Source organism: Opisthocomus hoazin, chromosome W, assembly GCF_030867145.1.
Source record: "Opisthocomus hoazin isolate bOpiHoa1 chromosome W, bOpiHoa1.hap1, whole genome shotgun sequence".
Classification (NCBI taxonomy): domain Eukaryota; kingdom Metazoa; phylum Chordata; class Aves; order Opisthocomiformes; family Opisthocomidae; genus Opisthocomus; species Opisthocomus hoazin.
In genome coordinates, this window is record NC_134453.1 from 30,500,000 (window position 1) to 30,526,161 (window position 26,162).

General features: G+C 47.5%; 1 protein-coding gene across 2 annotated transcripts in view; it reads right to left on the bottom strand.

The window, feature by feature from the left end:
• The window catches only part of LOC142365640 (mitochondrial nicotinamide adenine dinucleotide transporter SLC25A51-like), a 43,468-nt gene extending 19,257 nt beyond the window's left edge, over nt 1-24,211 (bottom strand). For both annotated transcript variants that reach the window (XR_012766518.1, XM_075446649.1), the window contains exon 1: nt 24,076-24,211. The gene's annotated coding sequence lies outside the window, so the exon portion shown is untranslated. The remainder of the gene's footprint in view (nt 1-24,075) is intronic.
• Between the last annotated feature and the right edge of the window lie 1,951 nt (nt 24,212-26,162).

Consider the following 26,162-nt stretch of genomic DNA (forward strand, 5'->3'; position numbering starts at 1 on the left):
AAACAGTGTTGATAACACAGGGATGTTTTAGTTACTGCTGAGCAGTGCTTACACAGAGTCAAGGCCTTTTCTGCTCCTCATGCTACCTCACCAGTGAGTAGGCTGGGGGTGCACAAGAAGTTGGGAGGGGACATAGCTGGGACATCTGACCACAACTGACCAAAGGGATATTCCATACCATATGACATCGTGCTCAGCAATAAAACCTGGGGGAGGAGTTTGCTGGGGCAGCCATTGCTCGAGGACCAGCTAGGCATCAGTTGTCTGGTGGTGAGCAATTGCTGATTTTTTTCATCACTCATTTTCCTTGGTTTTGCTTTTCTTTGTTTGTTTTTCTTTTTTCTTTTAATTAAACTGTCTTATATGAACCCACGAGTTTTCACACTTTTACCCTTCCAATTCTTTCCCCCATCCCACTGGGATGCGGAAGTGAGCGAGTGGCTATGTGGTGCCTACTGGGGTTAAACCATGACAGTCCATTTTGGGGCCAACATGGGGCTTGAAGGGTTTGAGATAACGACAGATTTGACTGGAGTGTATTGGAGGGAACTTATAATAACTATTATTATTATTATTATAATTACCAGGTGACCCACCTAGTGGATGAGGGAAAGGCTGTGGATGTTGTCTAACTGGACTTTAGTAAGGCCTTTGACACTGTTCCCCACAGCATCCTCCTGGAGAAACTAGCTGCCCATGGTTTGGATGGGTGTACTCTTCTCTGGATAAAGAACTGGCTGAATGGCTGAGCCCAGAGAGTGGTGGTGAATGGAGTTAAATCCAGCTGGCAGTCGGTCCCAAGTGGTCTCCCCCAGGGTTCAGTTTTGGATCTGGTCTTTAACAATGATCGGGATGAGGGGATTGAGTGCTCCCTCAGGAAGTTTGCAGATGACACCAAGTTGGGCAGGAGTGTCAATCTGCTTGAGGGTAGGAAGGCTCTACAGAGGGATCTGGACAGACTGGATGAATTGGCCGAGGCCAATTGTGTCAGATTCAACAAGGCCAAAGGCCGGGTCCTGCACTTGGGGCACAATAACCCCATGCAACGCTACAGGCTTGGGGAAGAGTGGCTGGAAACTTGCCCGACAGAAAAGGACGTGGGGGTGTTGGTCGACAGCTGGCTGAACATGAGCCAGCAGTGTGCCCAGGTGGCCAAGAAGGCCAACGGCATCCTGGCTTGTATCAGGAATAGTGTGGCCAGCAGGAGTAGGGAGGTGATCGTGCCACTGTACTCGGCACTGGTGAGGCCATACCTCGAGTACTGTGTTCCGTTTTGGGCCTCTCACTACAAGAAGGACATTGAGGTGCTGGAGCGTTTTCTAGAGAAGGGCAACGAGGCTGGTGAGGGGTCTAGAGAACAAGTCTTATGAGGAGTGACTGAGGGAGCTGGGGGTGTTTAGCCTGGAGAAGAGGAGGCTGAGGGGAGACCTTATTGCTCTCTACAACTACCTGAAAGGAGGTTGTAGTGAGGCGGGTGTTGGTCTCTTCTCCCAACTAACTAGCAATAGGATGAGAGGCAATGGCCTCAATTTTCATCAGGGGAGGTTTAGATTGGGAGTTAGGAAAAATTTCTTTACTGAAAGAGTGGTCAAGCATTGGAACAGGCTGCCCAGGGAAGTGGTGGAGTCTCCATCCCTGGAGGTGTTCAAAAAACGTGTAGATGTGGCACTTCGGGATATGGTTTAGTAGGCATGGTGGTGATGGGTTGACATTTGGACTTGATGATCTTAGAGGTCTTTTGCAACCTATGAATCTATGATTTTATGATAACATCTGTTTAACAGTTGCTGATTGTGATGTTGATTGTTTTTAGAATGTACCCTCAGCAAGTTTGCTGATGACACCAAACTGGGAGGGGTGGTAGATACACCAGAAGGCTGTGCTGCCATTCAGCGTGACCTGGATAGGCTGGAAAGCTGGGCAGAGAGGAACCTGATGAGGTTCAACAAAGCCAAATGCAGGGTCCTGCACCTGGGGAGGAACAACCTCATGCACCAGTACAGGCTTGGGGTGGACCTGCTGGAGAGCAGCTCTGCGGAGAGGGACCTGGGCGTCCTGGTGGACGACAGGTTAACCATGAGCCAGCAGTGTGCCCTGGCTGCCAAGAAAGCCAATGGGATCCTGGGGTGCATCAAGAAGAGTGTGGCCAGCAGGACGAGGGAGGTTCTCCTTCCCCTCTACACTGCCCTAGTGAGGCCTCATCTGGAGTACTCTGTCCAGTTCTGGGCTCCCCATTTCAAGAAAGATGAAGAGCTACTGGAGAGAGTCCAGCGGAGGGCTACGAGGATGATGAGGGGACTGGAACATCTCCCCTACGAGGAGAGGCTGAGGGAACTGGGCTTGTTCAGCCTGAAGAAGAGAAGGCTGCGAGGGGACCTTATAAATGCTTACAAATATCTGAAGGGTGGGTGTCAGGAGGATGGGGCCAAGCTTTTTTCAGTGGTGCCCAGTGACAGGACAAGGGGCAACGGGCACAAATTGAAGCACAGGAAGTTCCGTCTGAACATGAGGAAGAACTTCTTCCCTCTGAGGGTGACGGAGCCCTGGAACAGGCTGCCCAGGGAGGTTGTGGAGTCTCCTTCTCTGGAGATATTCAAGACCCGCCTGGACAAGGTCCTGTGCAGCTTGCTGTAGGTGACCCTGCTTCGGCAGGAGGGTTGGACTAGATGACCCACAGAGGTCCCTTCCAACCCCTAGTATTCTGTGATTCTGTGATTATCTGTTCTTGACATTGGTTTATCTGATCCATGTGATGCTCCCTTTTTTTGCTGTACATCAAATTTGAAAGCTTGTTAAAGGCTGTTTTTAGCTTTTGCAGTTTGCTGTGCTTGGTGGTGTCTTGCCTGGGAGAATTATGATAAAAGCACTGGCCTTGAGCCTAATCTGGTATTTGTGCCCTGCACAGATGCATTCCCTATACTTCAGGAACCATCACATGGAGACAATTAAGAATTACACTTTTTCCCTTTTCTCCTCTGAGAGGCATTCGGTGGAGGAAACACAGAATGGCACCTTCCCATTCTTCTCCCGTGGGGCAGATGTTTTCTCCCTTGTTACAATAACTCTTCAGTATTTTGAACATCCTTGGGTAACCAAAACATTCCTGTTGGTACTTCTCAATAATTTTTTTTTTCTTTCTCTAAGATTAACCAGCTATTTAGGAATGTCACCCAGGGATATGCCCTGAGACAGTGTGGTTATGGGTGGCAAGGCGTGTGGGAGAATATGGGCAGGTACCTAGAATGCTTTACCACCGATGGTCTGGAACTTCACTCCTGAACAAGTGTGAGATCCTGACGAAGGGATAGAATGTTTGGAAAAAAGATGCCCTGGCCCTGGCTATACCAAAGAGACACAATTTCTCACACTGTGCTGGGGCCTCAATGAGAAGAGGGCTTTCCTCAAGGAGAAGAGAGGGTCTCTGGATCTGTAGACATACAAACAGACACTGTGGCTAAACCAGAGACCCAGCCTTCAACTATATCTGTCGCCCAGATAGTTAAGAAGAAACAGTGGAAGTGGAGGTCAACTCGTTTAGTGAAGGAAGAAGAAACTTCTCCTAAGAGGGAGCAGGAGGAAGAATCAGAAGAGGCAGTGTGTTCTGCAGCAGGGCAGTCACAAGAACAGGAGAGGGAAGAGACTGAAATCATAACCAAGTCAGAAACCACCCAGTCCCTATCCTTGAGTGAGCTGAGAGATATGTAAAAAGATTTCAGCCAGCAACCAGGGGAGCAAATTATCAGCTGGGACTCCGATGCTGAGATACTGGGGCCAATAGTCAAGAAACAGAGGGTAAGGAAGTCTGGCAGCTGGGATTCCTTGCTAGGGATAAGGTCTTTGACAAAGGGATTGGAAAAAGGGCAACAGTCCTCAGCCTCTGGAGGTGCCTCCTGTCGAGCAGAACCCATCTGTATTTCTGGAGTGATAGATGGATCCCAACAGTTGTATGTGTTGGAGACTGAGGTGAGCCTAACAGGGAATGAGTGGCATCCTATTGTGACTTGCCCAGAGGCCCCATGTGTCCTTGGCATAGACTACCTCAGGAGAGGATACCTCAAGGACCCAAAGGGGTACTGGTGGGCTTTTGGTATAGCTGCCTTGAGTACAGAGAAGATTAAACAGCTGTCTAGCTTGCCTGATCTTGTAACCAAGGTGATGGAATCAGTTAAACATAAACATTAACATGAACGATGCTGCTATGTCCCTTGTACAGCCCTACCCATATGGACAGTAGGTCTAGGAACAGAGGGTCTAATCTCTAGGTAACCATTAATGCTAACCATAGCAGGTAATTGTGTTTTTGTCAAGAGAAATGATGGAGTGTGGTTATGTGAAACGGGCTGAAGAAACTGACCAGGATTTCCAAGATTGCGAGCCTAATAGGTAAAAGGTAATTCCGGTAGGGGGAGATCGCGACCACGGACTCACTGGCCCCCTACTCAAGTAATACCACCTACTCAAAAAGGAACAATAGAAGAGGGTAACTGAGTCTGCGCAATAATCTACAAAGAAAGTGAGAAAAGTTTACACCAATTGCCAAAGAGAATAATATTCAATATGCATGAATAAAATAAATATGTATATTTTTGACCTATATAAACCACGTGGAAAAGGTATGAGGTATGCACGTTCGGTGGAATTATCCCCCATGCATCCAGCGCTGCAATAAAGAATGTCTGCCTTCTAACACTACATTGGTGTTACGAGGTGTCCTGGGTTTGGCCAGGACAGGGTTAATTTTCACCAGAATCCAGGAAAGGGGCACAGCCGGGCGGGCTGACCCAACCTGGCCAAACAGAACAGGGTATTCCATACCATGTGCCATCATGCTGGATTCCGGTGGGGGGGGAGCTGGGGGGCGGGAAATCTCTCACGGCTTGGGAGCGTGCGTGGCAGCAGCGGTCGGTGAGAGCGGCTCTGTAGTGCGGTTTGTGTTGTGTTTTCTCATCTGTATCGTTGTTGTTCCTGTTCCCTTTGTTTGCTGTTCTGTTAAACTGCCCTTATCCCGACCCACCAGTTTCTGCCTGTTTCTTTCCATTCTCCTCCGAACCCCGGCGGGGGGAGGGGCAGCCACGTGGCGCTTTTGTTGCCAGCCGCAGCCAAACCATAATATTAAATTTGGCGCCCAACGTGGGGAGGGGATAACGGCAGGGCTGAGCAGCGTGTGTTAAAACAGCTTTCTTAGATTTTGTTAAAATTTATTATACGCATTTCCTGTGTTAGTTAAATAGTCGCCAGTAAAAATGTTTCTGTCTCTGAACAAGTGGCTCTGGTATTTAAACCCGTACTTGCTTTATGTGTTCGTTGCCATGCTGTTTATTACCTCGAGAAAAAAGATCAGGATGACAATTTTGTTGTACTGTACGATATCAACTTATGACATGATAACATCACCATGCATGAAATTAGGCTTGTATTTGCATGCGGCACTGTGGTCATTTCCGTACCTCGGATCCTATGTCTTAGAATTTGTTAATAATCGAACCCAATCTGTGGGGAAAACCGAAGGGGATACCTTCCCCCACTCTTTCACCCCTCCTCTCCCCTTCAGGCTAGTCCTAACAGCTTTTGAGAATTTCGAGTACCCGTGGGATGCTCAGGCAAGCACTCCTATTGTTATGCCTCCTGAATGGGTTGCAGGTTTTGTTTAGGGTTAAACAAGTAGTTAACAACATCTTGCAGAGACCTGCCCCGGGGCTGGATAGCTGTGAGTGGCTGGGTGTGTGGGACAGCATGGGCAGTGGGCACCCCCGGTATTTTTGAAACTCACCCCTGAGCAAGTGCAGAATCCGGACAAACTAGTAAAATATCTGCAAAAAGTGTGCTGCCACCCTGGGAACTCCAGAGAGACACAAATCACCGCAATGTGCTGGGGTCTGGCCCACGCCTACCGAGCTGCCCTGTTCAACACTGTTCAGTGCCTTAAAGGGGAAAGGGGGGGAAATAAAGCAGCAGTCACTGCGGCTGGCGCTGCCCCGCCAAGCCGGCCCTGCAGCCCCTCCAGCCCAGCAGGCAGTCACAGCCCCCGACACCAGCACCACAAATGCTGCAGACACTGGCATTATCCCGGCTTCCCTGGCGGGCACGGCAGTTGCTGCAGCTCCAGCAGCAGGCATTGAGGCTGAGCCCAATGACCAACCTGTGCCGGTAGCAGTCGCCACAGTAAAACTAAAGAAAGACGCAAAGAAATCAGATCGCTCCGGGAAGGATAACAATGAGCTGGGGTCATCGCAGGAGATGGAGACAGAGATCATCACCCGGTCCCTGTCCGTGGGCGAGCTGCGAGACATGTGGAAAGATTGCAGCTGCCACCCAGGCGAGCACATTGTCACCTGGCTGCTGCGGTGCTGGGATAACGGGGCCAGCAGCTTGGAATTAGAGGGAAAGGAAGCCAAGCAGCTGGGATCCCTGGCTAGGGAAGGGGGCATTGGCAAGGCCATTGGGAAGAAGGAACAAGTCCTCAGCCTCTGGAGGAGACTTCTCTCAGGGGTGAGGGAGAGGTACCCCTTCAGTGACGATTTTGTATGCTATCCTGGCAAGTGGACCAATATGGAAAGGGGTATTCAGCACCTGAGGGAATTAGCTGTGCGGGAGCTGGTTTACTATGACACAGACGATGAGCAGGTACCCACAGACCCAGATGAAGTCCAGTGCACACGACACATGTGGAGGAAGTTTGTGCGGAGCGCACCATCCTCATATGCCAACTCCCTGGCAGCTGTAAACTGGAAAGGTAAGGAGGCAGCAACAGTGGATGAGGTGGCTGTCTGACTCCGGCAATATGAGGAAAGTCTCTGTTCCTCCCTTGTCTCAGCTGTGGAGAAACTGGCCTGGGAGGTGCGGCAAATCAAAGAGAATATGTCCTACTCCCCACCTGTATGGGCCAGCATCTCAGCTATTAGGGACAGGCGTTTCTCTGCTCAGGAGAGAGAATACAGAGGCTACACACCACGGGGCACCCTGTGGTTCTACCTGCGTGACCACGGAGAGGACATGAGGAAGTGGGATGGAAAACCTACCTCAAGTCTAGAGGCACGAGTGCATGAGCTGCGAGGTAAAACAATCACCAAAGGGGATTCTGTTAGGAAAAATGCCGCTCCAGTTTCCAGCAGCCAGCTCTCCAGACCAGGCAGGCAGTTTGATCTTGATTCTGATCCTCTGGAGGGGATCTCCAATTCATTCTTACAGCAAGGGAGCAGCAAATTCTCTGACCAGGATTAGAGGGGGCCTGCCTCCAGCCAGGTGGAGGAAAGGGACAACCGTGTTTATTGGACGGTGTTGATTCGGTGGCCTGGCACATCAGATCCACAAGAGTATAAAACTCTAGTGGACACTGGTGCACAGTGTACTTTAATGCCATCAGATTTCAAAGGGTCAGAGTCCATTTGCATTTCTGCAGTGACAGGGGGGTCCCAAGAGCTGAGTGTACTGGAGGCTGAAGTGAGCCTCACTGGGCAGGACTGGCAAAAGCACCCCATTGTAACTGGCCCGGAGGCTCCATGCATCCTTGGTATAGACTATCTTAGGAGAGGGTATTTAAAGGACCCAAAAGGGTATCGGTGCACTTTTGGCATAGCTTCTGTGGAGACGGAAGAAATTAAACAGCTGTCCATTTTGCCTGGTCTCTCGGAGGATCCTTCTGTTGTGGGGTTGCTGAGGGTTGAAGAACAAAACATGCCAATCGCGACAACAACAGTGCACCGGCGACAATATCATACTAACCGAGACTCCCTTATCCCCATTCATCAGCTGATCCGACAGCTGGAGAGTCAAGGAGTGATCAGCAAAACTCGCTCACCCTTTAACAGTCCCATATGGCCAGTGAGAAAATCTACTGGAGAGTGGAGACTGACAACAGACTACCGTGGCCTGAATGAAGTCACACCACCGCTGAGTGCTGCCGTGCCAGACATGCTACAACTTCAATATCAGCTGGAGTCAAAGGCAGCCAAGTGGTATGCGACAATTGACATCGCTAATGCATTCTTCTCCACCCCTTTGGCAGCAGAGTGCAGGCCACAGTTTGCTTTCACCTGGAGGGGCATCCAGTACCCCTGGAATCGACTGCCCCAGGGGTGCAAACACAGTCCCACCATTTGCCATGGACTAATCCAGACTGCACTGGAAAAGGGTGAAGCTCCAGAACATCTGCAGCACATCAATGACATCATTGTATGGGGTGACACAGCAGAGGAAGTTTTTGAGAAAGGGGAGAAAATAGTTCAGATCCTTTTGAAAGCCGGTTTCGCCATTAAGCGAAGTAAAGTCAAGGGACCTGCGCAAGAGATCCAGTTTATGGGGATAAAATGGCAGGATGGGCGCCGTCAAATCCCAATGGATGTCATCAACAAAATAGCAGCTATGTCTCCACCAACCAGCAAAAAGGAAGCACAGGCCTTCTTAGGTGTTGTGGGTTTTTGGAGGATGCACATCCCAAATTACAGCCAGATTGTGAGTCCTCTGTACCATGTGACCCGGAAGAAGAATGATTTTGAATGGGGCCCTGAGCAACGACAGGCATTTGAACAAATTAAAAGGGAGATAGTTCATGCCGTAGCCCTTGGTCCAGTCCGGTCAGGGCAAGATGTTAAAAACATGCTCCACACCGCAGCCGGGGAGAACGGCCCAACCTGGAGTCTCTGGCAGAAAGCACCAGGGGAGACTCGAGGTCGACCCCTGGGGTTTTGGAGCCGGGGATACAAAGGATCGGAGGCCCGCTATACTCCCACTGAAAAAGAGATTCTGGCAGCATATGAAGGCATTCGAGCTGCTTCAGAAGTGGTCGGCACTGAAGCACAGCTCCTCCTAGCAACACGATTGCCGGTCCTGGGCTGGATGTTCAAAGAGAGGGTCCCCTCTATGCATCATGCCACCGATGATACGTGGAGTAAGTGGGTGGCGCTGATCACACAGCAGGCCTGAATGGGAAACCCCTGTCGCTCAGGAATTCTGGAGGTAATCATGGACTGGCCAGAAGGCAAAGATTTTGGAGCATCGCCAGAGGAGGAGATGACACGTGCTGAAGAGGCCCCACTGTATAACCAGCTGTCAGAAAATGATAAACAGTATGTCCTGTCCACAGATGGGTCCTGTCACATTGTGGGGAAGCAGCGGAGGTGGAAGGCTGCTGTATGGAGCCCTACACGACAAGTCGCGGAAACTGCCGAGGGAGAAGGTGAGTCCACCCAGTTTGCAGAGGTGAAAGCCATCCAGCTGGCTTTAGACATTGCTGATCGAGAGAAGTGGCCAATGCTCTATCTTTACACCGACTCTTGGATGGTGGCCAATGCCTTGTGGGGGTGGCTGCAGCAATGGAAGAACAACAACTGGCAGCGCAGAGGCAAACCTATCTGGGCTGCCCCATTGTGGCAAGATATTGCTGCCCGTCTGGAGCAGCTGGTTGTAAAAGTCCGTCACGTGGACGCCCACGTCCCTAAGAGTTGGGCCACTGAGGAACATCAAAACAACCTGCAGGTGGATCAGGCTGCCAAGATTGAAGTGGCTCAGGGGGATCTGGACTGGCAACATAAGGGTGAACTATTCATAGCTCGGTGGGCCCATGACACCTCGGGCCACCAAGGAAGAGACGCGACATACCGATGGGCTCGTGACCGAGGGGTGGACTTGACCATGGACACTATTGCACAGGTCATCCATGAATGTGAGACATGCGCTGCAATCAAGCAAGCCAAGCGTGTAAAGCCTCAGTGGTATGGAGGACGATAGCTAAAATATAAACATGGGGAGGCTTGGCAGATTGACTACATCACACTGCCACAAACCCACCAAGGCAAGCGCTATGTGCTCACAATGGTGGAGGCCACCACCGGATGGCTGGAAACCTACCCTGTGCCCCATGCCACTGCCCGGAATACCATCCTGGGCCTCGAAAAACAAGTCCTGTGGTGACATGGCACTCCCGAAAGAATTGAGTCGGACAACGGGACTCACTTTCGTAACAGCCTCATAGACACCTGGGCCAAAAAACATGGTATTGAGTGGGTGTATCACATCCCCTACCATGCACCAGCCTCGGGAAAGATCGAATGGTACAATGGGCTGTTAAAAACCACTCTGAGAGCAAAGGGGGGTGGTACTTTAAAAAACTGGGATACTCATTTAGCAAAGGCCACCTGGTTGGTTAACACCAGAGGATCCACCAACCGGGCTGGTCCTGCCCAATCAAAACCTTAGTGCCCCGTAGAAGGGGATAATGTCCCTGTAGTGCACACGCGGAACGTGTTAGGGAAGACAGTCTGGGTTAGTCCTGCCTTGGGTAAAGGCAAGCCTGTCCAGGGGATTGCTTTTGCTCAAGGACCTGGGTGTACCTGCTGGGTAATGCGGAAGGATGGAGAAGTCCGATGTGTACCTCATGGGGATTTGATTTTGGGTGAGAATAGTCCATAAATAAATTGTATAAAGTTAATTGTTAAATAACCCTGTCACTGTCTGTTATCACTGTTATAATCGTTATATGTTATACCAGTAGCATCATAGTAAGAATCGTCCAGATTAAAGAAGGATGGACTTTTTGATGAACCCTAGCAGAGCACAGCGATGATGGGACTGGACCTGGTTTTCAACTGGCACCCAGCAACTTCAGCAAGATCGACATCTCCAACCTGCAGACTGTGGGCATGGGCCGCACCAGATACATCAGCCGTGAGCTCCGGATGCAGCAAGTGACCACCCATCACCACACATCACCTCTCCTGCCACGGAAGACCATTACGACAGATGGAGCCTGAAGTCATGGATTAAATGAACTCGGTGGACACTTTAGAGTGATGATCCATAGACTAATGGAATGATATCTGGAGACAGGAGAAGTGGTGGTGATCAGTAGGGGACCTGGGCATGACGTAGATGGTATAGAATAAGGGGTGGATAATGTCCTGGGTTTGGCCAGGACAAGGTTAATTTTCACCAGAATCCAGGAAAGGGGCACAGCCGGGCGGGCTGACCCCACCTGGCCAAACAGAACAGGATATTCCATACCATGTGCCGTCATGCTGGGTTCCAGTGTGGGGGGGAAAGCGGGGCGGCGGGAACTCTCTCGCAGCTCGGGAGCACGCAGCAGCAGCGGTCGGGAGAGCGGCTCTGTTGTGCGGGTTGTGTTGTGTATCCTCCTTATCTGTATCGTTGTTGTTACTGTTCCCTTTGTTTGCTGTTCTGTTAAACTGCCCTTATCCCGACCCAACAGTTTATGCCTGTTTCATTCCATTCTCCTTCGCACCCCAGCAGGGAGAGGGGCGGCCGTGTGGTGCTTTTGTTGCCAGCTGCAGCCAAACCATAACATGAGGTTTTATTCCCGGATTTTCGGTGACAGTCTCTCAGAGAATCCTTTTGTTTTGGGGTTGCTGAGGGTCGAAGAACAACAGGTGCCAATCACTATCACAACAGTGCACCGGCAGCAATACCGCACCAACCGAGACTCCCTGATTCCATCCATAAGCAGATTTGATGACTGGAAAGCCAAGGAGTGACCAGCAAGACTCTCTCATTCTTTAATAGTCCCAGTGAGAAAAATCTGACGGAGAGTGGAGACTGACAGTAGACTATCGTGGCCTGAATGAAGTTACACTGATATCATGCAGAAATATTTAGGGCATAATAATGCTTAGGTCATAGTGACATTGTTTAATTTTAGGCCTGACTACTATGTATAAACAATGCATGCATTACTAACAATTATGCCCTTGAAGAGGAGCTAACAGACTGATAAAAAGGGACCATCCAGCCCAGAAGGCATCAAAAGCTGTATGACTGCTGAAGAAGCATGACGTTAACAAAGATGTAGAGTAAACAGGAAAAAGTTAAAGGCGGCAGGGGGAGATTGCGACCACCGACTCAATTCAGAACCAGAAAGGCTACACCCCCCCAGCTTGAGAGCACGCATAGTTAAGTAAGGAAGGAGTATACCTCTAAGATAAGCATGTAACGCAATGAACCAATCAGAGTGTAATGAGTAATTTATTTGGTTTTGTAAGAGTATATAGTCCTTGTGACTCTGCTAAGCAGTGTGCTAGCTTTGTGGCATTATCACCTAGCACCCATATCTGTGCAAATATGCAATAAAGACAATACCTATGCTCTGTGTGTATATTGGCATACTGCACACTGGGTAAACAATCCCACTTTTGGGACAACAACGCTGCCTCTGAGTACTGCTGTACTAGACATGCTAGAGCTGCACTACGAACTGGAGTCAAAGGCAGTCAAGTGGTATGCCACCACTGTCATTGCCAATGCACTTTTCTCAGTCCCTTTGGTAGCAGAGTACAGGCCACAGTTTGCTTTCACTTGGAGGGATGACCAGTACACCTGGAATCAACTGCCTCAGAGTTGGAAACACAGTGCTACCATTTGCCATGGACTGATCCAGAGAGCACTGGAAAAGGGTGAAGCTCTGGAATGTCTGCAATACATTGACAACATCATCACGTGGGGCAATGCAGCAGCAGAAGTTTTTGAGAAAGGGGAGAATATAGTTCAAATCCTTCTGAAATCCAATATTGCATAAAACGAAGTAAGGTCAAGGGACCTGCACAGGAAATCCAGTTTTTAGGAAGAAAATGGCAAGATGGGTGGCATCATATCCCTATGGATGTGATCAATAAAATACCAGCTATGTCTCCACCTACTAACAAAAAAGAAATACAAGCTTTCTTAGGTGTTATGGGCTTTTTGAGAATGCATATTCCAGGTTATAATCTGATCATAAGCCCTCTCTATTGAATGACCCGGAAGAAGAACAGTTTTGAATAGGGCCCTGAGCAGTGACAGATCTTTGAACAAATTAAATGGGGGAAGTTCATGCGATAGCCCTGGGGCGAGTCCAAATAGGACAAGATGTGAAAAACATGCTTTACACCGTAGCTAGGGACCATGGCCCCACACGGAGCCTCTGGCAGAAAGCACCAGGGGAGACTCGAGGTCGACCACTAGGGTTTTGGAGCTGGGGATATAGAGGATCTGAGGCCTGTGACACTCCAGCTGAAAAAGAAATATTAGCAGCATATGAAGGGGTTTGAGTCGCTTCAGAAGTGGTCGGCACTGAAGCACAGCTCCTCTTGGCACCATGATTGCCTAAGCTGGGCTGGATGTTCAAAGGGAGGTTCACACAATTGATGCTACGTGGAGTAAGTGGGGTGCACTGATCACGTGACGGGCTCAAATGGGAAACCCTGACTGCCCAGGAATCTTGGAAGTGATCATGGACAGAAAGCAGAAACTTCAGAGTGTTTCCAGAGGAGGTGACTTGTGCTGAAGAGGCCCCACTGTATAAAAAAATACCGGAAAATGAGAAGTAGTATGCCCTGTTTACTGACGGCTGGCTTTAGATATTGCTGAATGACAGACATGCATGAAAGACATTAACACATGCTAATTAGTTCTGGGAAAAGTCATGAATATGCTAAAGCATTTCTCGGAAATATAATGAATATGTATTTTGAGACTGTATTTAACCTGAAATGACAGGTTGTTTGGCACGCATGTTTGGTGGAGAGATCCCCCGTGTGCCTGGCGCCATAATAAAGAATACCCGCTTAATACTCTTCTGACTATTGAGTATTCAATTCCGGCTTTTCATGGCATCATCCCGGACCAGAGAGGATTCGAACTCCCAGAAAAGAGGATAAAAAAAAGGATTCCTGCCCCCCAGCCAACCCCCATTCGTAAACTGAGCAAGACAATCTATGGTATGGAATAATTCCATTGGCCAGCTTGGGTTAGCTGCCTGGCTATGCTCCCTCCTAGCTCCTCCATACCTGCTCATTAGCTTAATATGGGAAACTGGAAAAAAGTTCTTGATTTCATAGCAACAACTAAAAACATCAGTGTTGTCAACATCCTTCTCGTACTAAATCCAAAACACAGCAGCTACTGGAAGGTAAATTAACTCTACCCCAGACAAAACCACAACAGCCCCAAACGACGCAGGAGGATGGGGAATGGGGGTTGTGGTCAGTTTGTAACACTTTTTCTCTGCCTCTCCTTCCTCCTCATACTTTTCCACTCTGACATAGCTGAAACAGACCCCAATATATCAGGGATTTCCTGACAGTCAAGAAGAGTGTTGGCAGTGTGTGAATCAGCTCTCTCTCTGCAAACTTTCAGTGAAAAGTAAAAAAGGCAATAAGGCAGCCGTGTAAGCAAACTGTCAAAAGGAGAGTCCTAAATGAACTGAGCCAAGAGCTCCAAAGAAAAGATAGTGTGTTGCCAGTCATCTATTTGACCTTCTTTAATTTTACAGGATCAGGGGGAGGAGAGAAAAAAAAGGTGATGTAATTGTCTCTTACCTTTTGATTAATCCAACATTTGTATTCCACTCAGGTGCTAGTTTTGCATAATTCAGGGTAGATTTCAATGCACTGCTAGGCCTACAATACTTAGCCATGATGTAATGTAATTTGTGTGTCTAGAAAAAAACCTCAGAAAAGCTTCCATAAACATATTGTCCCAACCTTTTCTGAATTGCAAATACACTTGACAGTCATAAAGTAATTTCAAATTAGGTTATTCTGTCACTTTATCTACATAAAGTCTATTTTATTTTTCAACTTTTAAGTGGCAATCCAGAATCTTATTCTATCTGGACCAAGAAAGTTGTCTTGACCATGTCTGTTTTCCAGCTGATTTGGTTTATGTGTCATATGTTAGTGTTTTTCAGCTATTTGTGAACTGGTCAGTATAGAATACATGAATTGATTAGTCTGGCAGGGGTGTAGAACAAAAAAATGGCTGCCTACCTAAGGAGTGCTGCCAAGAGAAAATATCAGTTTTTTTATTATGCAAAAAGACAACAGAAAAGACATCATTTACATGACTAGAGAAAGTAGGGTTCAATTAATCTTTGATGTAACTTCTTATTTCAGAATTTAACCCACAATATTCTTCTAACAATAGTCATTGACAAACTAATATTTGAGAGCATATTCTCATATCTAGAAGAGAAATAATAGCTCCAACCAGGTTATGCCATAGTTTTAGTTAAAATGTAAAAGTTTTTAAAAGCAGTTCAAGTTGCTGTATTAGCCTTGCCTGAAGGAAAATAGGCAAAGCTGCTGTGTGAACAAGTATTTGAACAAATATAACACATAAAGCTGCTCTATGGAAAAGCTCTTTAACAATCTTCACCCCTTATCCTTGGATCTTGTTATCCAAAAAGTGGGATCTTTACCTGCTATGCAAGCCAATACACACAGGGTCGAGGTATTTCTTTTATTACAAGTTTGCGCAAAGTTGGGAGCTAGGTGGTATTCCACAAAGCCAGCTCAAAATTCAGTTGAACAAGTACAATATTTATACAGTTTAGTTATACATATGCATTTTCTAAACTCCACCTAAAAGATACTGAGTTATGCATGGCAGTTTCCTATTGGTCTATATATCTTTTGCCTCAATTTGAAGTTATAGTGTACTTTTAATCTAGTGCGCAGGCTCAAGGAGGGGATGGGGGGGTGAGTCTTTTGGTCCTGAATTGAGCCGGTGGTCACGATCTCCCCCTGCCATCTTTGACTTTCACCCAGTTACTGAGAATTCCGCTGACTTGTAGCAATATGTTTCCTTTATCAGTCCTTGAAGCCCTTGTTTTGGTTCCTCCTCTGAAAATATGTGATTAACGAGGCATGCAAGTTCTTTTGTGATTAGCAAAGCACGCAAGTTAGTTAAGCTTATACCCACAAATTTCAGACACCAATCTTGTTAAACTGGTACTGGGAAGTAAATATAGTGTAATTTGGAACCTGTGAGGGGGAGCAAGAAGGAAGGAGGAAGAGCCCTCAGGGTGGCTTTTAACTTTCACTAGATGGCATATCATCATTTTAGGCTATGCTACAGAAAAAGGTCTTAAAATGTAGTTGTCTTCCAAGAAACTCAGTCAAAATCATCCTGAGGAACAAAAAAATCATTTAGTGACAGTTAAGTTTTCAGTCAAACACACTCCCTACGACATAAGACTGTTCCTTTCCACCTTCACACTGCACATGATGCTGTTGAAAACTCAAACCAATGTTCCATAAAGCTTTCACTTTCATCTCCGACACTCAAACAGAATACGTGTTCTGACTTAATCAAATTTGCACTCAATAAAAAGCTATAACAGTGACCTCATCTCCTCTTACATTGGTGATACCAGCAGATCACTGTATCTGACTTACACACTACACACTAGGGAAGTGATTTTCCTTTAATGCTATTCAGGTCACTGTTACTGCTTCTGCACCAAAAAAAAATCCTGCCTCATCTCCACACTCAATAAGGGGCATAAGCATTTAATGCAGCACAGTAGGAAATATCTGGAAAGCGATTCCAGACAAGAAAGATATCAAATATGAAACACCATTATAGCCTGTTTACAACTGAACACAGACTGTGTTTAGATATCACTAGGTCCAGGACTCTGTCAGAGCTAAGTACACAATGCAATGCAGAGGGGCGAGGAGAATCGGGAATGGACCATGACTAAGAGAACAGCAAGATCACCACCTCTATATGGTGTTCCTCATTCAGCTCATGTGAGGCTGGTCCACTGTGCTATGTTACTCCAAGAGCCACAGCAGAGACTGACTCTGAGGACTGACGTGACGGGTATTTTATACTGAGTAAAGGCCCTTTTCCTTAGATGTTTTCCTTATGCTGGCTCCATCTCTGGATGGCAAAGAAGAAACTATACTAAGTTATGCTCTAAGAGGGAATTCCTTTGTCCAACATGATATAGTTGCAGCCAGACTCCATGAGTTCTGTGACTATATTTTATCTGAACATATAGCAGATTGTCTGAACTAAAGAAGATGCTCACAGATTTAGTCTTACCACTATATAGTAAAAGGTCTTTCTCCAACCGCTTGCCTACAAGCAAAAATCAAATCCTGCCCACCAGACGTTTTTCTACCATCTTCAGCAACAAGGACGTATTCTATATTATTAAATATTAAATAAGGTCTCTTAGACTTGAAGGACACTTGGTTCTTATGCTGCAAATGTACTCATAAGGATCAACCATTTCGTGTCTGAGAACTTAAAAAAACTCCCGGAAGCTTCAGAACATACAAAAAATAATGTTCAGAAATCTTTATTTTACATTGCACTACAAATAGATACGAATGAAGAATGCTACCATCTGCTGTCAGTAATAGTGAACTGAAGCTGGTTTCCACTGAGAAAATATGCAAGTTTGAATTTAAACTGATTTCTAATTAACTGATAACGTAAATGAGCCTTGGTCTCTAAAAAATTCAAGAAAATTGTACCAATGGTAGAAGAGAAGAGAAGAGAAGAGAAGAGAAGAGAAGAGAAGAGAAGAGAAGAGAAGAGAAGAGAAGAGAAGAGAAGAGAAGAGAAGAGAAGAGAAGAGTTCAGTTGGAAGGGACCTACAAAGATCATCTAGGCCAACTGCCTGACCACTTCAGGGCTGACCAAAAGTTAAAGCACATTATCAAAACATATCCAAATGCCTCTTAAACACTGACAGGCACGGGACATATTGACCATCTCTCTAGGAAGCCTGTTCCAGTGTTTGACCACCCTCTCGGTAAAGAAATGTTTCCTAATGTCTAGTCTGAACCTCTCCTGACGCAGCTTTGAACCATTCCCATGCATCCTGACACCGGATACCAGGGAGAAGAGATCAGCACCTTCCTCTCCACTTCCCCTCCTCAGGAAGCTGGAGAGAGCAATGAGGTCGCCCCTCAGCCTCCTTCTCTCCAAACTAGACAAACCCAGAGTCCTCAGATGCTCCTTCCAGCCCTTTCACCAGCTGTTCAGCCTAGAGAAGAGAAGGCTCAGAGGGATCTCATCAATGTATATAAATACCTGAAGGGAGGGTGCAAAGCAGACAGAGCCAGGCTCTTTTCAGTGGTGCCCAGTGACAGGACCAGAGGCACAAGCTGAAACAGGAGATTCCGTCCAAACATAAGGAAACGCTTCTTTACTGTGAGAGTTACTGAACACTGGAACAGGTTGCCCAGAGAGGTTTTGGAGTCTCCCTCTTTGGAGATATTCAAAAGCCATCTGGACATGGTCTGGGCAACCTACTCTCGGTGGCCCTGCTTGAGCTGGGGGGTTGGACCAGAAGACCTCCAGAGGTCCCTTCCAACCTCAACCATATTGTGAATCAATGGGCAGCTCCTCCAAGCACCTTTCGGATTGAGTGTGGTAACTGTCATAATGTATTCCATAGCCCTAGGGATGCAGGGAAAGAGCCTTTTGGGATTGCACAAGATTTATGGGATGTTTAGGGAAGGAACTAAAGGTGGGGAACAAAAGGGATCTAGGAGACTTGGGGAGGAATAAGTGTGGGGAAAACAGAGGGATAAGGGGATAAAAAAGGTCAATTTTGTGTAAGCAGGTGGCCAGTCGGTATGCTTGTTTGACCGTGCCCTGTGCCTGACCAACGCAGCCTGTCCTTTCTTGTCATTAAATTCCATTTCTAACTAATTTCCTTGGTGAGGGGCTCTCAATTCTGTGTGTATGTACAAAGATCTAAGTGCCACCAACTGCAGTGGGGATCACAGGCCATGGGTCCGTGGTGCCAACTGCAGAGAGCAAGTGAGGGTATGTAAGTCAGTGCATTATCGCTAGTGACTATCAAATCAGAATAGCCAGCAAGTAGGTGAAGTGGCTTGGGAGCCAGGTATGCATGCGTCTCTAAGGGTGAGGCACCTGGAGGAATTGGCTATCGGCGGGACCAGGGGGTCCAAGCCAACTGCCAGACTGTGTGGTCTGGGGGTGGAATAAGAGATTCATTTACACGCATGCATGTGTGTATGTGTTTCTGTGGGAGGCAACTGGGGAGACTGTGGGGATCCAGGGTCCAGCTACGGTTTAGATTGAGTGTCTATGCCCAGCTACTGGGGGATACAGTGTGTGTAGGAGAACAAGATGGAATTTCACCATCTGTTCATCCACCTCTCTTCAGTTATTAACTTCCGAGTCTCTTAGCCAATTCCAACCAAATTTAACAGAGGATTAACTAGATACTTAATTCCTAGAAGATATGTTGAAGTTAGTAGCTCGATACAGAAGGAGCCAAATTTATAACTACCTTCTCAGAGTCTTAACTCAAACCCTTATCCTCTTACAAAAGGCAGAGGGGAGGGTGGCGAGTCAATTTGCATATGTGTAGCTAAGAACTGGCCATTCTACATGTTTCCACCTGCCCAATAAGGCACTGTCGCACTTAAAGCACACATGCAAGTGTACTTGCAGTGAAAACACAGCTGGATCAAAATGTTTTGTTACTTGTTAAATAAAATCATCACTATCAGGTTATGTGAAATACAGTAGTTCTGAATTGTGATTCAACACTTTATTACTGTGCCCAGTAATAAAGTGATAAAAATGGTTTACATAACAGTGTAATTTCAAAAAAACCCCACCAGACAACTCCTAAATAAGCCTCCAAATTCTTCCCTCTCCCAAAAGCTTGCTTACAGTTCACTATAACTTAGCTCTTCCATTGTTTTTATAATGTAATATTCCATTAAGTAGAATAAAAGAAAAAACTAGCATACTAAATAATCAGTCTAAAAATAATCAGATTTGTTTTTCTCCTTACCAGATAAATTTAACACAATTTACTATTTGCACTTTAACATCCCCTCCCCAACAGTAACAATTTATATTTAGGTGAATTTGACATTGTATTGGGTTTACATGGCAAGGTTTTGGTAGCGGAGGGGGGCTGCAGGGGTGGTTTCTGTGAGAAGACGCCAGAAACTGCCCCCATGTCAGACAGAGCTAGTTTCAGCCAGCTCCAAGATGGTCCCACCACTGGCCAAAGCTGAGCCAATCAGCAACGTTGGCAGTGCCTCTGTGATAACATATTTTAAAAAGGGTAAAAATCCTGCTGCGCAACAGCAGCTGGGAGAGAGAGGACTGAGAAAATGTGAGAGAAGCAATCTTGCAGACACCAAGGTCAGTGAAGAAGGAGGGGGAGGAGATGCTCCAGGCACTGGAGCAGAGATTCCCCTGTAGCCCGTGGTGAAGACCATGGTGATGCAGGATGTCCCCCTGCAGCCCATGGAGGTCCACGGTGGAGCAGATATCCACCCTGCAGCCTGGAGAGGATCCCACGCTGGAGCAGGTGGATGCGCCCTGAAGGAAACTGCAGCCCATGGACAGCCAACACAGGAGCAGGCTCCTAGGAGGACCCGTGGAGAGAGAGAAGCCCACGCTGGAACAGGTTTGCTGGCAGGACCTGTGACCCCACGGGGGACCCACACTGGAGCAGTCTGTTCCTGAAGGACTGCAGCCCGTGGGAAGGACCTACATTGGAGATGGTCATGGCTTTGGAGCCAGGTATGCATGTGTCTCTAAGGGTGAGGCACCTGGAAGAAGTGGCTACTGGAGGGACCAGAGGGTCCAAGCCAACTGTCTAAGAGACCGTGGGGTCTAGGGGTGGAATAAGAGACTCATTTACATGTGTGTGTTTCTGTGGGAGGCAACTGGGGAGACTGGGGGGATCCAGGGACTAGCTACTGGGTAGATCGAGTGCCTAAGCCCAGCTACTGGGAGATCACAGTGTGTGTATGTGAGAGGAGGTCTGTACTGGCAACTGGAGTGGGGCTACGGGCCTTGGGGGCTCGTATGCCTAGGTGTCAGCAACTGGGGAGACCAGGGGATCCAGGGGCCAGCTACTAGATAGACTGAGTGTCTAAATCCAGTTGCTGGATGGATCTGCATTGTATATACGTATACATTTCCCCCTAATGGACCTTCATCCTGATCAGCCAAAGAGGGGAACGGGATGAGGCCATTGTTGCTATTTGTCTGAGTGCTGAGTGTTTCTGTCTGTGTTGTTCTGTGTTGCTGGCCATGTGTATATGTCTATTATATATGTATTTGTATACCTACTGGGAATACATTCTCAGCCTTGATACTGGTTGGATCTGGGGATATGGAGCTGTGGCAGACTTGCCTCTGTGGTGCTGCCAGATTCAGCAATTCCCTAACAAGAGATCAGGATGTTTCCTATCTTGATTGAACTACTGAGCACTGTAGAGTGTGTACCACTTAAAAAAGCCCGATGGCTTTCAGGTTACAGGTTATTCAATTAGTTAACCAAAATAGTACTGCAAACTGGTACTCCTGTACCACCAAACATGGGAAACACTGGTCCTATCTATTTAGTTTTTATCCCCATCCTAATGCCAAGCACAAGCATGACAGTTAAAGTAGAAGGTTTTATGGGTTTTGTTTATTTTTCAGGTTTGATAACTTATCAGTAGGGTAGTGTCTAATTACTGCCTGCTGGCTCTTGAGTTGGCAATTCTTAATCAACATCAACCAACTTAAAACAGGAACAATACAATATTTTTCAAAACTTGACTACAGATGGTTCCTAACTATCTGCATTAACCTCTAAGTCTGACACTTTTCAAGACGTAGCTATGCATGCAAGTAAGAAATTCTTCAATCCTGGTAGCTCATTATAATAGAGGAACCCTTAATACTTCTTACGGATACTGGTGAAGGCCTGTCAAGTAAGACCTGTAAGTTGCACTATAGTATTTTGCACAAGTAGTCAACGCACTGAAGAATCATTATAATTATTTTGGTGTTAAAACAAAAAAGTTGGGCCAAGTAAAAGCAGAAGTGGATGAGTGGCTTGCTAGTGCCAAAAATGGTTGCTTAGTTACTGTTTACTTTGAACTAAAATATGGTACAGCTGAAATAAAAATTAAAAAAAAAAAAAAAAAGAAAAGCTATTTGAACTACTTAACAAGACACTAAAATTTGAAGTAAACTGCCCCCCTCCCCAGTAACTCTGCATATCCATCTGGGGGAAAAGAAATAGAAATATTATGTAATATTCTTTAACCTGTTTCTCCACAGATAGCTCCCCATACAACTAATAGTTACCAAGGGTGCTGAGAGAACTGGCTGGTTTCATAGTGAAGCCGTTCTCTTATCAGCTTTGAAAAGTCATGAAGATCAGTGGAATTCCCTGATGACTAGAGAAGGACAAATGTTGCATTCATCTTAAACAAAACAAAACAATAAACCCCAAAAGTTCAACCCAGGGAACTTCAGTTCCTGGGAAAATCATAGAGAAAGTCCTCTTGGAACATGTTTTTGGGCACATGAAGGAGAAGGCGATTGGGAACAGTCAGCATGCATTTACCAAGGGGCTATCATGCCTGACCAACCCAATTGCCTTCTGTGATAAAATGGCAGGGTTTGTGGATGTAGGGAGAGCACTGGATGCGACTTTAGCAGGGCTTTCAATATTGTACCCCACAATATTCTTGTATCCAAGTTGGGATATTGTAGTCTGGATGGGTGGACAACTAGATGGATTTAAAAACTAGTTGGGTGACTGAGCTCAGAGAGTGGTGGTTAATGGGTTGTACTCTACCGGGATGCCTGTGACAAGTGGGGTACTGCAGGGGTCTATCCTGGGACCTGTCCTGTTTAAAATCTTTATCAAACACCTGGAGGAGGTTATGCATCTTCCTCTTGTCAAGTTTGCAGGAGTTGGGAGGATGAAGTAAATACACTCAAGGGCAGGGCTGCCATTCAGAGACACCTGACAGGTTGGAGGAATGGGCTGACAGGAACTTAATTTAATTCAGCAAGGACAAATGCCAAGTCCTGCACCTAGCAAAGAAGAACCCCTGGCATCAACACCATCTGGGGACTGGCTGGGGAACAGCTCTGCTGAAAAGGACCCGAGGATCTTGGAAAACAGCAAGCTGAATATGATCCAGAACTGTGCCCTGGCAGCAAAGGTGGTTAGCAGTATCCTGGCCTATATTACCAGGAGCATAGCTAATAGATTGAGGGAAGTGATTATCCTCCTTTACTTGGTGCTCATTAGATCACATCTAGAATGCTGTGTCAAATTTTGGGCACCCCCAATACAAGAAAGTAATTGATAAAGTGAATCAAATTCAGCAGAGAGCCACCAAGATGTCAGGGGGCTGGAGTACTTACACCATGAGGAGAGGCTGAGGGAACTGTGCTTGTTCAGCCTGGAGGAAGGCAGGCTGCAGGAGCACCTAAGAGCAGCCCCCCAGTACCTATGAGGAGGCTACCAAGAAGACAGAGCCAGGCTCTTCACAGTGTTGCACAGTGGGAAGATGACACAATGGGCATAAATTGAAACAAGAAAGGTTCACGCTGGCTATAAAGAAACTGTTTTTCACCATGAAGACAGTCAAGCAGTGGAACAGGGGCCCTGAGAAGTTGTGCAGTCTCCAGTCTTGGAGGTTTTCAAGCCCTGACTAGAGAAAATCCTGAGCAAGCTGGTCTGAATTCAGTGTTGACCCTGCTTTAAGCAGGAGGTTGGACTAGAGACCTCCAGAAGTCCCTTCCAATCTGAACGATTCTCTTTTTTCTCCCTTTTTTTTTTTTCTAGCCTGAGAAGAGATTCTCTGTAAAGAGGTGGAACTGCCAAAAGAAAAGACACCTAAACACAGTGTTGAGTTTGGAAGGCAGCCATTGCATTCTCTTGTTTAGCCTTTTCCCGGTGCCTGCATCAGGAACAATGCGGGGATTCAGAGAAGCAACCCGAGTGTGTTTGCATCCTGAGCAGGATCAGGCTTTCAAGCTCTGCTGTGTAGACTGCCACCAGCTCCTCGACACCAGGTACTGCAGAGCTCACCGCCTGCGTGGATGAGAGAAAGTGACCAAGGGATCAGCAGCTAGGATTCCGGCCGCTTGCAGAAGACTGCCGCGTGCTGTTGTTATTCTCCCTACTCCCGTCCAGTTGTCGCCTACTCCGCGGCATGGCGGAACGTCTCTCCTGCGGTTCCCACTGAGGAGCGTGTCCCAAGATGCCACTCCCAGTCTGGAGCGCGGGGACGAATTGATGTAGCCCGGCTACCGTACACCACCAGCCCCCTGCCGCTTCCGGGTGCTCCCCGCCCCCCTCCACGCTGCCGTGACAGTCTAGGACGCTCATGCTCCAGAGGCAGCAGCAGTCCAGCCCAGCGCGACCTTCACCACCGGCGGGAATCCTTATGAGACAGGAACGAGCGACGAGAGAGAGAGAGAGGCCGCACAAGGTGGCCCTGCCGCAGTGGAGAGAGATGCGAGCAGCAGCACACCCTCTCCCCAGTGACTCACCTGTTGCGTCTTGCATGCCACCTGAAAACGCAATTTGGAGATAAAAGTTGCCACTGCTGCCAACCAAACTGGACGCTGCATCCACCACCTCACATTCTCGATGATATAGGAAGTGCAGCACAGAAACCCAACTCACGTCACCTACACGTGACCAAGAGAAAGAGCAGCTGAGAGAAGTAAGCCCCACCCCGTCTCCCCTTTCCTCAGCTAATCACAGAGCTGCCTGGGTACGGCCTCGCTCCAGAAGGGCTTTGCGGGTGTTGTGATAGTCCTCATGCTTGGTGAGCTGTGCTTGCGGAAGGATACATATCAGGGTAAAATATGCTGCGCAGCAGCAGCCGGGAGAGAGAGGAGTGAGACAATGTGAGAGAAACAACCCTGCAGACACCAAGGTCAGTGAAAAAGGAGAGGGAGGAGGTGCTCCAGGCACTGGAGCAGAGATTCCCTTGCAGCTCGTGGTGAAGGCCATAGTGACGCAGGATGTCCCTCTGCAGCCCGTGGAGAACTCCACGCTGGAGCAGGTGGATATGCCCCGAAGGAAGCTGTGACCCCGTGGGAGAGCCCATGCAGGAGCAGGCTCCTGGCAGGACCTGTGACTGCGTGGGAAGGACTCATGCTGGAGCAGTTTGTGAAGAACTGCAGCCCGTGGGAAGGACCCACATTGGAGAAGTTCGTGAAGGACCGCATCCCGTGGGGGGGGAAGAGTGTGAGGAGGAAGGAGCTGCAGACACAAAACGTTATGAACTGACCACATTCCCCATCACCCTGTGGGGGGGTAGAAGAGTCAGGAGTGAAGCTGAGCTTGGGAAGGAGGGAGGGGTGGGGGGGGAAGGTGTTTTTAGATTTGTTCTTATTTCTCATTATCCTGCTCTGTTACAATTACTGACAGTAAATTAAATTAATCTCCCCAAGTCGAGTCTGTTTTGCCCGTGATGGTAATTGGCAAATAATCTCCCTGTCCTTATCTCTCTCTCTTCTCTGGGCTCAACAGGCCCAGTTCTCTCAGCCTCTCCTTGGATGTCATGTTCTCCAGCCCCCGACCAGCTTGGTGGCCCTCCACTAGACTTGTTCCAGTGTGTCACTATCCTTCTTGTACTGGGGAGCCCAAAACTGGACACAGTACTGCAGATGCAGTCTCACAAGTGCCAAATAAAGGGGAAGGATCGCTTCCCTGGACCTGCTGGTTGCACTTTTACTAATCACAGAATCACAGAATGGTAGGGGTTGGAAGGGACCTCTGTGGGTCATCTAGTCCAGCCCTCCTGCCGAAGCAGGCAATACAGCTCGAGATGCAGTTGGTCATCTTTGCTGCAAGGGCACGCTGCTGACTCATCGTCAGCTTGTCCACCAGGACCCCCAGATTCTTTTCTATGGAGCTGCTTCCCAGACAGTTGGCCTCTGGCTTGTATTGTTGCATAGGGTTATTTCATTCCAGATGCAGGACTTTGGATCTGCTCATGTTGAGCTTCACGAGGTTCTGGTCATCCCATTTCTCCAGCCTGTCCAGGTCCCTCTGAATGGCAGCCCTGACCTCCAGCATACTGACCACTCCCCCCAATTTGGCGTCATCCACAAACTTGCTGAGAATGCACTCCTTCCCATCATCCAGATCATCAATGAAGATATTAAATACCAGTATTGGTCCAAGTACTGATCCCTGAGGGATCCCACTAGTTACTGGCCCCCAGTTGGGCTTTGTACCACTGATCACAACTCTTTGAGCTCATCAGTCCAGCTAATTTTCCATCCACCTGTCAAGCCCACATCCCAACAATTTGGAGATAAAAAGACTAGGAGACTGTGTCAAAGGCCTTGCTAAAGTCAAGGTATAAAACATCCACTGCCTTCCGCTCTTCCTCAGCGTCAGTCACCTCATTACAGAAAGCAATGAGATTGGTCAGGCATGATTTACCCTTGCTAAAGCCATGTTGGCTGCTCCCAATCACCTTCTTGTCTTTCATCTTCTTAGAAATGGCTTCTAAGAGGATTTGCTCCATAATCTTCCTGGGAAAAGAGGGTAAGGCTGACCAGCCTGTAGTTCCCTGGATCTTCCTTCTTGTCCTTCTTGAAAATGGGAGCGATGTTTG